Below are 12332 nucleotides of genomic sequence, written 5' to 3' on the forward strand. Positions count from 1 at the left end.
AGGACACGAGGACACGAGGACATGAGGACACGACGACTCGAGGACTCGAGGACACGAGGACACGAGGACACGACGACTCGAGGACACGAGGACACGACGACTCGAGGACACGACGACTCGAGGACTCGAGGACATGAGGACACGACGACTCGAGGACTCGAGGACACGAGGACACGACGACTCGAGGACACGAGGACACGAGGACACGACGACTCGAGGACACGAGGACATGAGGACACGAGGACACGACGACTCGAGGACACGAGGACACAAGGACACGAGGACACGAGGACATGAGGACACGAAGACTCGAGGACTCGAGGACACGAGGACACGACGACTCGAGGACACGAGGACACGACGACTCGAGGACACGAGGACATGAGGACACGACGACTCGAGGACTCGAGGACACGACGACACGACGACACGAGGACACGAGGACACGAGGACACGACGACTCGAGGACACGAGGACACGAGGACACGTCCTTCTGACGGCACCGACACAGAGATTTCCTTCTGAGAGATGAACTGAGGGTTTAGAGGAAGAGAGCGGCGTTCGCAGGTTACCCGCAGGGTTCTGAGAAATGCACCAAAGCGACTGAGAAAAACTGTAATAAACAAACTCCAACTGGACCAAAACAGACAGACAGACAGACAGACAGACAGATGGACAGACAGATGGACAGACAGACAGACAGGCAGACAGATGAACAGACAGATGAACAGTCAGACAGACAGACAGACAGACAGATGGACAGACAGATGGACAGACAGACAGACAGACAGACAGGCAGACAGATGAACAGACAGATGAACAGTCAGACAGACAGTCAGACAGACAGACAGACAGATGAACAGACAGATGAACAGACAGACAGACAGACAGACAGACAGACAGATGAACAGACAGAAAGACAGACAGACAGATGAACAGACAGACAGACAGACAGACAGATGAACAGACAGACAGACAGACAGACAGATGAACAGACAGACAGACAGACAGACAGATGAATAGACAGACAGACAGACAGACAGATGAACAGACAGACAGATGAACAGACAGACAGACAGACAGACAGATGAACAGACAGACAGACAGACAGACAGACAGATGAAGTGTGTGTGTGTGTGTGTGTGTGTGTGTGTGTGTGTGTGTGTGTGTGTGTGTGTGTGTCCGGATCGGATGGTGTGTATGTGTGTCCGGATCGGATGGTGTGTGTGTGTGTGTGTGTGTGTGTGTGTGTGTGTGTGTGTCCGGATCGGATGGTGTGCGTGTGTGTCCGGATCGAATGGTGTGTGTGTGTCCGGATCGGATGGTGTGTGTGTATGTGGGTGTGTGTGTCCGGATCGGATGGTGAGTGTGTGTGTGTGTTTGTCTGGATCGGATGGTCAGTGTGTGTGTGTGTGTGTCCGGATCGGATGGTGTGTGTGTGTGTGTGTGTATGTGTGTGTGTGTGTGTGTGTGTCCGGATCGGATGGTGTGTGTGTGTGTGTGTGTGTGTCTGGATAGGATGGTGTGTGTGTGTGTCCGGATGGGATGGTGGACCTGAGCCCAGATATGACCAGCTCATCCTGGAGTGTCTGCTGAGCCGTGTCCATTAAACATCCAGTGGCACTGATCCTCAACAAACCCATCTGACCTCTGACCATCTGACCTCTGACCATCTGACCTCTGACCTGTAATGCCAGAATGATAATCCTCCACTGTCTGTTCATCGGCCGGAGGAGAACTGAGCCGGATTTCTCCAAAGGGTTATTTTCTCCATCCTGGCACTGAAGGAGTTTTGGTTCCTTGCCACACACACACACGCACGCCCACACACACACACGCACGCACGCACGCCCACACACACACACACACACACACACACACACACACACACACACACACACACACACACACACACACACACACACACACACTCACAGATGCAAATGAAGTATCATGACGCCACCGTCTGTTCAAACCATGAAACTGCATCTCACTCAGACTCAGGGTTTCAGTCATTGAGTCAAACTCCTGGATAATGCCTTTCTTTCACTGATCTGCAAAACATCTTATATACGGTAAGATTTATATATATCTTATATACGGTAAGATGTATATATATCTTATATACGGTAAGATGTATATACATCTTATGTATGGTAAGATGTATATCTATCTTATATACGGTAAGATGTATATTTATCTTATATACGGTAAGATGTATATATCTCTTATATACGGTAAGATGTATATATCTCTTATATACGGTAAGATGTATATATATCTTATTTACGGTAAGATGTATATCTATCTTATATACGTTAAGATGTATATATATCTTATTTACGGTAAGATGTATATCTATCTTATATACGTTAAGATGTATATATCTCTTATATACGGTAAGATGTATATATCTCTTATATACGGTAAGATGTATATACATCTTATGTATGGTAAGATGTATATCTATCTTATATACGGTAAGATGTATATATATCTTATTTACGGTAAGATGTATATCTATCTTATATACGTTAAGATGTATATATCTCTTATATACGGTAAGATGTATATATCTCTTATATATGGTAAGATGTATATACATCTTATGTATGGTAAGATGTATATCTATCTTATATACGGTAAGATGTATATATATCTTATATACGGTAAGATGTATATATATCTTATATACGGTAAGATGTATATTTATCTTATATACGGTAAGATGTATATATCTCTTATATACGGTAAGATGTATATATCTCTTATATACGGTAAGATGTATATATATCTTATATACGGTAAGATGTATATACATCTTATGTATGGTAAGATGTATATCTATCTTATATACGGTAAGATGTATATATATCTTATATACGGTAAGATGTATATATATCTTATATACGGTAAGATGTATATATCTCTTATATACGGTAAGATGTGTATATATATCTTATATACGGTAAGATGTATATTTATCTTATATACGGTAAGATGTATATTTATCTTATTTACGGTAAGATGTATATATATCTTATATACTGTAAGATGTATATATATCTTATATACGGTAAGATGTATATATCTCTTATATACGGTAAGATGTATATATATCTTATATACGGTAAGATGTATATTTATCTTATATACGGTAAGATGTATATATATCTTATATACGGTAAGATGTATATTTATCTTATTTACGGTAAGATGTATATATATCTTATATACTGTAAGATGTATATATATCTTATATACGGTAAGATGTATATTTATCTTATATACGGTAAGATGTATATTTATCTTATTTACGGTAAGATGTATATATATCTTATATATGGTAAGATGTATATATATCTTATATACGGTAAGATGTATATATCTCTTATTTACGGTAAGATGTATATCTATCTTATATACGGTAAGATGTATATATATCTTATATACGGTAAGATGTATATATATCTTATATACGGTAAGATGTATATATCTCTTATATACGGTAAGATGTATATATATCTTATATACGGTAAGATGTATATATATCTTATATACGGTAAGATGTATATTTATCTTATTTACGGTAAGATGTATATATCTCTTATATACGGTAAGATGTATATATATCTTATATACGGTAAGATGTATATTTATCTTATTTACGGTAAGATGTATATCTATCTTATATACGTTAAGATGTATATATCTCTTATATACGGTAAGATGTATATATCTCTTATATATGGTAAGATGTATATACATCTTATAAATGGTAAGATGTATATCTATCTTATATACGGTAAGATGTATATATATCTTATATACGGTAAGATGTATATATATCTTATATACGGTAAGATGTATATTTATCTTATATACGGTAAGATGTATATATATCTTATATACGGTAAGATGTATATTTATCTTATTTACGGTAAGATGTATATATATCTTATATACTGTAAGATGTATATATATCTTATATACGGTAAGATGTATATTTATCTTATATACGGTAAGATGTATATTTATCTTATTTACGGTAAGATGTATATATATCTTATATATGGTAAGATGTATATCTATCTTATATACGGTAAGATGTATATATATCTTATATACGGTAAGATGTATATATCTCTTATATACGGTAATATGTATATATATCTTATATATGGTAATATGTATATATATCTTATATACGGTAAGATGTATATATCTCTTATATACGGTAATATGTATATATATCTTATATATGGTAATATGTATATCTATCTTATATACGGTAAGATGTATATATATCTTATATACGGTAAGATGTATATATATCTTATATACGGTAAGATGTATATTTATCTTATATACGGTAAGATGTATATATATCTTATTTACGGTAAGATGTATATATATCTTATATACGGTAAGATGTATATATCTCTTATATACGGTAAGATGTATATATATCTTATATACGGTAAGATGTATATATATCTTATATATGGTAAGATGTATATCTATCTTATATACGGTAAGATGTATATTTATCTTATATACGGTAAGATGTATATTTATCTTATTTATGGTAAGATGTATATATATCTTATATATGGTAAGATGTATATCTATCTTATATACGGTAAGATGTATATATATCTTATATACGGTAAGATGTATATATCTCTTATATACGGTAAGATGTATATATCTCTTATATACGGTAAGATGTATATATATCTTATATACGGTAAGATGTATATATATCTTATATACGGTAAGATGTATATCTATCTTATATACGGTAAGATGTATATATATCTTATATACGGTAAGATGTATATATATCTTATATACGGTAAGATGTATATTTATCTTATATACGGTAAGATGTATATATATCTTATTTACGGTAAGATGTATATATATCTTATATACGGTAAGATGTATATATCTCTTATATACGGTAAGATGTATATATATCTTATATACGGTAAGATGTATATATATCTTATTTACGGTAAGATGTATATATATCTTATATACGGTAAGATGTATATATCTCTTATATACGGTAAGATGTATATTTATCTTATATACGGTAAGATGTATTTATATCTTATTTACGGTAAGATGTATATATCTCTTATATACGGTAAGATGTATATATCTCTTATATACGGTAAGATGTATATATCTCTTATGTATGGTAAGATGTATATCTATCTTATATACGGTAAGATGTATATATCTCTTATATACGGTAAGATGTATATATATCTTATATACGGTAAGATGTATATATATCTTATATACGGTAAGATGTATATATATCTTATATACGGTAAGATGTATATATATCTTATATACGGTAAGATGTATATATATCTTATATACGGTAAGATGTATATTTATCTTATTTACGGGTAAGATGTATATCTATCTTATATACGGTAAGATGTATATATCTCTTATATACGGTAAGATGTATATATCTCTTATATACGGTAAGATGTATATCTATCTTATATACGGTAAGATGTATATATATCTTATATACGGTAAGATGTGTATATATATCTTATATACGGTAAGATGTATATCTATCTTATATATGGTAAGATGTGTATATATATCTTATATACGGTAAGATGTATATATATCTTATATACGGTAAGATGTATATATATCTTATATACGGTAAGATGTGTATATATATCTTATATACGGTAAGATGTATATCTATCTTATATATGGTAAGATGTGTATATATATCTTATATACGGTAAGATGTATATATATCTTATATATGGTAAGATGTATATATATCTTATATACGGTAAGATGTATATATATCTTATATATGGTAAGATGTATATATATCTTATGTACGGTAAGATGTATATATCTCTTATATAGGGTAAGATGTATATCTATCTTATATACGGTAAGATGTATATCTATCTTATATATGGTAAGATGTGTATATATATCTTATATACGGTAAGATGTATATATATCTTATATACGGTAAGGTGTATATATATCTTATATACGGTAAGATGTGTATATATATCTTATATACGGTAAGATGTATATCTATCTTATATATGGTAAGATGTGTATATATATCTTATATACGGTAAGATGTATATATATCTTATATATGGTAAGATGTGTATATATATCTTATATATGGTAAGATGTGTATATATATCTTATATACGGTAAGATGTATATATATCTTATATATGGTAAGATGTGTATATATATCTTATATACGGTAAGATGTATATATATCTTATATATGGTAAGATGTATATATATCTTATATATGGTAAGATGTATATATATCTTATATACGGTAAGATGTATATATATCTTATATACGGTAAGATGTATATATCTCTTATATACGGTAAGATGTATATATATCTTATATACGGTAAGATGTATATATATCTTATATATGGTAAGATGTATATATATCTTATATATGGTAAGATGTATATATATCTTATATACGGTAAGATGTATATATATCTTATATACGGTAAGATGTATATATATCTTATATACGGTAAGATGTATATATATCTTATATATGGTAAGATGTATATATATCTTATATATGGTAAGATGTATATATATCTTATATACGGTAAGATGTATATATATCTTATATACGGTAAGATGTATATATATCTTATATACGGTAAGATGTATATATATCTTATATATGGTAAGATGTATATATATCTTATATATGGTAAGATGTATATATATCTTATATACGGTAAGATGTATATATATCTTATATACGGTAAGATGTGTATATCTCTTATATACGGTAAGATGTATATATATATCTCTTATATACGGTAAGATGTATATATATATATCTTATATATGGTAAGATGTGTATATATATATATATATCTTTTATACGGTGTTTTCCTCAACACACTCCTGTTCCATGAGTTCAGCTTTCCTTCAGTTCTCATCAGTCTGTTGGTGTACACGCTGAATCTCACGGCTCTCAGAAAGACTGAAAGTTAAGCAGCGCTCGCGTCAGCCCTAAATCCCCTATAAACCTCTTCCTGATGGGATCTTCCGTGCCATATAATCACATTAACAGCCTTCTATATTTAACGTGCCATTCGATGAAGTTATTATATAAAGAGAGAACACAAACACGAAGAATCTGAGACCACCGCCAACATCTGGAGATGAACAGAGACACTACGGTACAGAGTCCTCTTCAGATGAAAGAAACACACACACACACACACACACACACACACACACACACACACACACACACACACACACACACACACACACACACAAACACACACAGAATCTGAGACCACCGCCAACATCTGGAGATGAACAGAGACACTACGCTACAGAGTCCTCTTCAGATGAAAGAAACACACACACACACACACACACACACACACACACACACACACACACACACACACACACACACACACACACACAAACACACACAGAATCTCAGACCACCGCCAACATCTGGAGATAAACAGAGACACTACGGTACAGAGTCCTCTTCAGATGAAAGAGGACGGGGGTCAGGGATCACGACTCACACACACACACACACACACACACACACACACACACACACACACACACACACACACACACACACACACACACACACACACACACACACACACAGCATTGTGAATATCTTCTCCTGAACGTGAGCAGACCCAGACCCCGTGAGAATAACCAGCCCAGTGTAAAGCGTTCAGGCCTTTGCCGTGTTGTTTAGTGTGTTTAGTGTGTTTAGTGTGTTTAGTGTGTTTAGCGTGTTTAGTGTGTTTACCGTGTTTACCGTGTTAAGCATGTTATGTGAAGAACACATCATGTTTTTCTGAAATGCCGTGGCCCGTTTGGTCACATCCAATTACCCACAATCCCCCTGGTCTCCTCACTGGCTGCAGGACAAGCTAAATCTCTAAACCGGATTATTCTGCTCAAGCCCGTCAGCTTCGCGTGTTTCCAGATCCGTCTTCATGACGCCAGAGGAACGGACCAGAACCTTTTCTTGGTATTGATCAGCTCAATCACAGACATCATCTGTGTTTGAGCGCTCGACAAACTGAATGAACTAATCCCAATGTTTCTTCAAGCTTGCCGTCTTCCTCTGAAAAGCAGAACCTCCGTGATTTGTCATTCGAGAGAGACGTGTCCTGTTCTTCACTCTGGGATATCAATCGCTAATAATGTCAGTTTCGGCCTCAAACACTGAAAACACTCTTAGTCCAAAGCCGTCCTGTGAAACTCTCAGCTCTCGAAACTATCAGCACTTGTTTAACACAGTCCTATCGTGTGTTGATGTTTTTCCTCACGAGTGGCCCATTTAGTCATGTTTTCATCCAGAGCTCAAAGAATTAACTCAAAATGACTGTATACAGGATAGGTCTGGTTTAGTCTGGTTTGGTTCAGAAGAATAGGTCTGGTTTAGTCTGGTTTGGTTCAGAAGAATAGGTCTGGTTTAGTCTGGTTTGGTTCAGAAGAATAGGTCTGGTTTATTCTGGTTTGGTTCAGAAGAATAGGTCTGGTTTAGTCTGGTTTGGTTCAGAAGAATAGGTCTGGTTAAGTCTGGTTTGGTTCAGAAGAATAGGTCTGGTTTAGTCTGGTTTGGTTCAGAAGAATAGGTCTGGTTTAGTCTGATTAGGTTCAGAAGAATAGGTCTGGTTTAGTCTGATTAGGTTCAGAAGAATAGGTCTGGTTTAGTCTGATTAGGTTCAGAAGAATAGGTCTGGTTTAGTCTGGTTTGGTTCAGAAGAATAGGTCTGGTTTAGTCTGATTAGGTTCAGAAGAATAGGTCTGGTTTAGTCTGGTTTGGTTCAGAAGAATAGGTCTGGTTTAGTCTGGTTTGGTTCAGAAGAATAGGTCTGGTTTAGTCTGGTTTGGTTCAGAAGAATAGGTCTGGTTTAGTCTGGTTTGGTTCAGAAGAATAGGTCTGGTTTAGTCTGATTAGGTTCAGAAGAATAGGTCTGGTTTAGTCTGGTTTGGTTCAGAAGAATAGGTCTGGTTTAGTCTGATTAGGTTCAGAAGAATAGGTCTGGTTTAGTCTGATTAGGTTCAGAAGAATAGGTCTGGTTTAGTCTGATTAGGTTCAGAAGAATAGGTCTGGTTTAGTCTGGTTTGGTTCAGAAGAATAGGTCTGGTTTAGTCTGATTAGGTTCAGAAGAATAGGTCTGGTTTAGTCTGGTTTGGTTCAGAAGAATAGGTCTGGTTTAGTCTGGTTTGGTTCAGAAGAATAGGTCTGGTTTAGTCTGGTTTGGTTCAGAAGAATAGGTCTGGTTTAGTCTGGTTTGGTTCAGAAGAATAGGTCTGGTTTAGTCTGATTAGGTTCAGAAGAATAGGTCTGGTTTAGTCTGATTAGGTTCAGAAGAATAGGTCTGGTTTAGTCTGGTTTGGTTCAGAAGAATAGGTCTGGTTTAGTCTGATTAGGTTCAGAAGAATAGGTCTGGTTTAGTCTGATTAGGTTCAGAAGAATAGGTCTGGTTTAGTCTGATTAGGTTCAGAAGAATAGGTCTGGTTTAGTCTGGTTTGGTTCAGAAGAATAGGTCTGGTTTAGTCTGATTAGGTTCAGAAGAATAGGTCTGGTTTAGTCTGGTTTGGTTCAGAAGAATAGGTCTGGTTTAGTCTGATTAGGTTCAGAAGAATAGGTCTGGTTTAGTCTGGTTTGGTTCAGAAGAATAGGTCTGGTTTAGTCTGGTTTGGTTCAGAAGAATAGGTCTGGTTTAGTCTGGTTTGGTTCAGAAGAATAGGTCTGGTTTAGTCTGGTTTGGTTCAGAAGAATAGGTCTGGTTTAGTCTGGTTTGGTTCAGAAGAATAGGTCTGGTTTAGTCTGATTAGGTTCAGAAGAATAGGTCTGGTTTAGTCTGATTAGGTTCAGAAGAATAGGTCTGGTTTAGTCTGATTAGGTTCAGAAGAATAGGTCTGGTTTAGTCTGGTTTGGTTCAGAAGAATAGGTCTGGTTTAGTCTGGTTTGGTTCAGAAGAATAGGTCTGGTTTAGTCTGGTTTGGTTCAGAAGAATAGGTCTGGTTTAGTCTGGTTTGGTTCAGAAGAATAGGTCTGGTTTAGTCTGATTAGGTTCAGTCAATCATCTTTATTTCTATCGCTCTTCTCCAGCGCCGATTGTGTCAGAGCAGCTTCAGTGTTAAACAGGACAATACTGCAGCAGAATTAGATTTGGCTGTACAGTCGTTCTGGAGTAAACAGTGATGTTATCAGCTTATTTTAATTTATCAGAGAGAGACAATGCTGGCAGATCAGGATTAGAGTTGAAATTTAATGTCCCCGACTGGGCAAGCCAAAGGGTTAGCACTGATAACACGGTCCTAACACTGAGCCTTGCGGTACCCCATACTGAACTTGTGATCGGTGTGACATCTCTTCATTTACTGCTACAAACTGATAACGGTCAGATAAGTACGATTTAAACCATGCCAAAGCAGTTCCACTAACGCCAACATAACTCGAGTCTATTCAGAAGAATATTGTGATCGATAGTATCAAATGCAGCGGTAAGATCGAGTAACACTAATAGAGAGATACAACCACGATCAGATGATAAGAGTAAATCATTTGTAACTCTAATTAGAGCAGTCTCAGTGCTATGATACGGTCTAAATCCTGACTGGAAATCCTCACATATACCATTTCTTTCTAAAAAAGAACATAATTGTGAAGACACAGCCTTTTCTAGTATTTTTGATAGAAACGGTAGATTCGAGATTGGCCTGTAATTGACTAATTCTTTAGGATCAAGTTGCGTTTTTTTAATAAGTGGTTTAATTATAGCCAACTTAAAAGTTTTCGGTACATATCCTAATGTCAAAGATGAATTAATGATATTAAGCAGAGGATCTATGACCTCTGGAAGTATCTCTTTTAATAGCCTAGTCGGTATAGGGTCAAGCATACATGTTGTTGATTTAGATGATTTTACAAGTTTAGCCAATTCTTCTCCTCCTATAGCAGTGAATGTGTGTGTGTGTGTGTGTGTGTGTGTGTGTGTGTGTGTGTGTGTGTGTGTGTGTGTGTGTGTGTGTGTGTGTGTGTGTGTGTCTCCTCCTATATCAGTGAATGAGTGTGTGTGTGTCTCCTCCTATAGTAGTGAATGTGTGTGTGTGTGTCTCCTCCTATAGCAGTGAATGTGTGTGTGTGTGTGTGTGTGTGTGTGTGTGTGTGTGTGTGTGTGTGTGTGTGTGTGTGTGTGTGTGTGTGTGTGTGTGTGTGTCTCCTCCTATAGTAGTGAATGAGTGTGTGTGTGTCTCCTCCTATAGCAGTGAATGAGTGTGTGTGTGTCTCCTCCTATAGTAGTGAATGAGTGTGTGTGTGTCTCCTCCTATAGCAGTGAATGTGTGTGTGTGTGTGTGTGTGTGTGTGTGTGTGTGTGTGTGTGTGTGTGTGTGTGTGTGTCTCCTCCTATAGTAGTGAATGAGTGTGTGTGTGTGTGTGTGTGTGTGTGTGTGTGTGTGTGTGTGTGTGTGTGTGTGTGTGTGTGTGTGTGTGTGTGTGTGTGTGTGTGTGTGTGTGTGTGTTCTCCTATAGCAGTGAATGAGTGTAATTTTTCCTCAGTGACCCTGCAGTGCTCTGTCTGAAGTGATACTGTAATAGACGGCTGCATGGTTATAATTTTATTCCTAATATTATCAATCTTACTAGTAAAGAAGTTCATAAAGTCATTACTGCTGTGTTGTTTACAAACATCAGAAGCTGAAGCTTTATTTTTTGATAATTTAGCCACTGTATCGAATAAATACTTAGGGTTGTGTTTGTTTTCTTCTAAAAGAGATGAGAAATAAGCAGATCTAGCAGTTTTTATGGCCTTTCTGTATGCAATCATGCTCTCTTTCCACAAATTGCGAAAAACCTCCAGTTTTGTTTTCTTCCAGCGGCGCTCCATTTTTCTGGCTGCTGTTTTAAGGGCCCGAGTGTGCTCGTTGTACCACGGCGTTGGATTATTTGCTTTAATCTTCTTTAAGCGCCGGGGAGCAACTATGTCTAAAGTGCTAGTAAAGAGAGAGTCAATAGTTTCTGTTGCAGCATCAAGTTCCTCTTGGCTATCTGTAATGCTGAGGAGATGGAACTGATGAGGAAGATTATGGACAAAGCAATCTTTAGTCGCAGCGGTTATCGTCCTGCCATATTTGAAGCGAGGGGATGGCTTTGCAGCCTTAGGTAAATTAAGTATACATGATATTAGGTAATGATCTGAGATGTCATCGCTCTGCTGCAGAATTTTAACGGTCTGGTTTGGATCAGATGAACAGGTCTG

Source organism: Pseudorasbora parva, chromosome 2, assembly GCF_024679245.1.
Source record: "Pseudorasbora parva isolate DD20220531a chromosome 2, ASM2467924v1, whole genome shotgun sequence".
In the NCBI taxonomy this organism is placed as follows: Eukaryota; Metazoa; Chordata; class Actinopteri; order Cypriniformes; family Gobionidae; genus Pseudorasbora; species Pseudorasbora parva.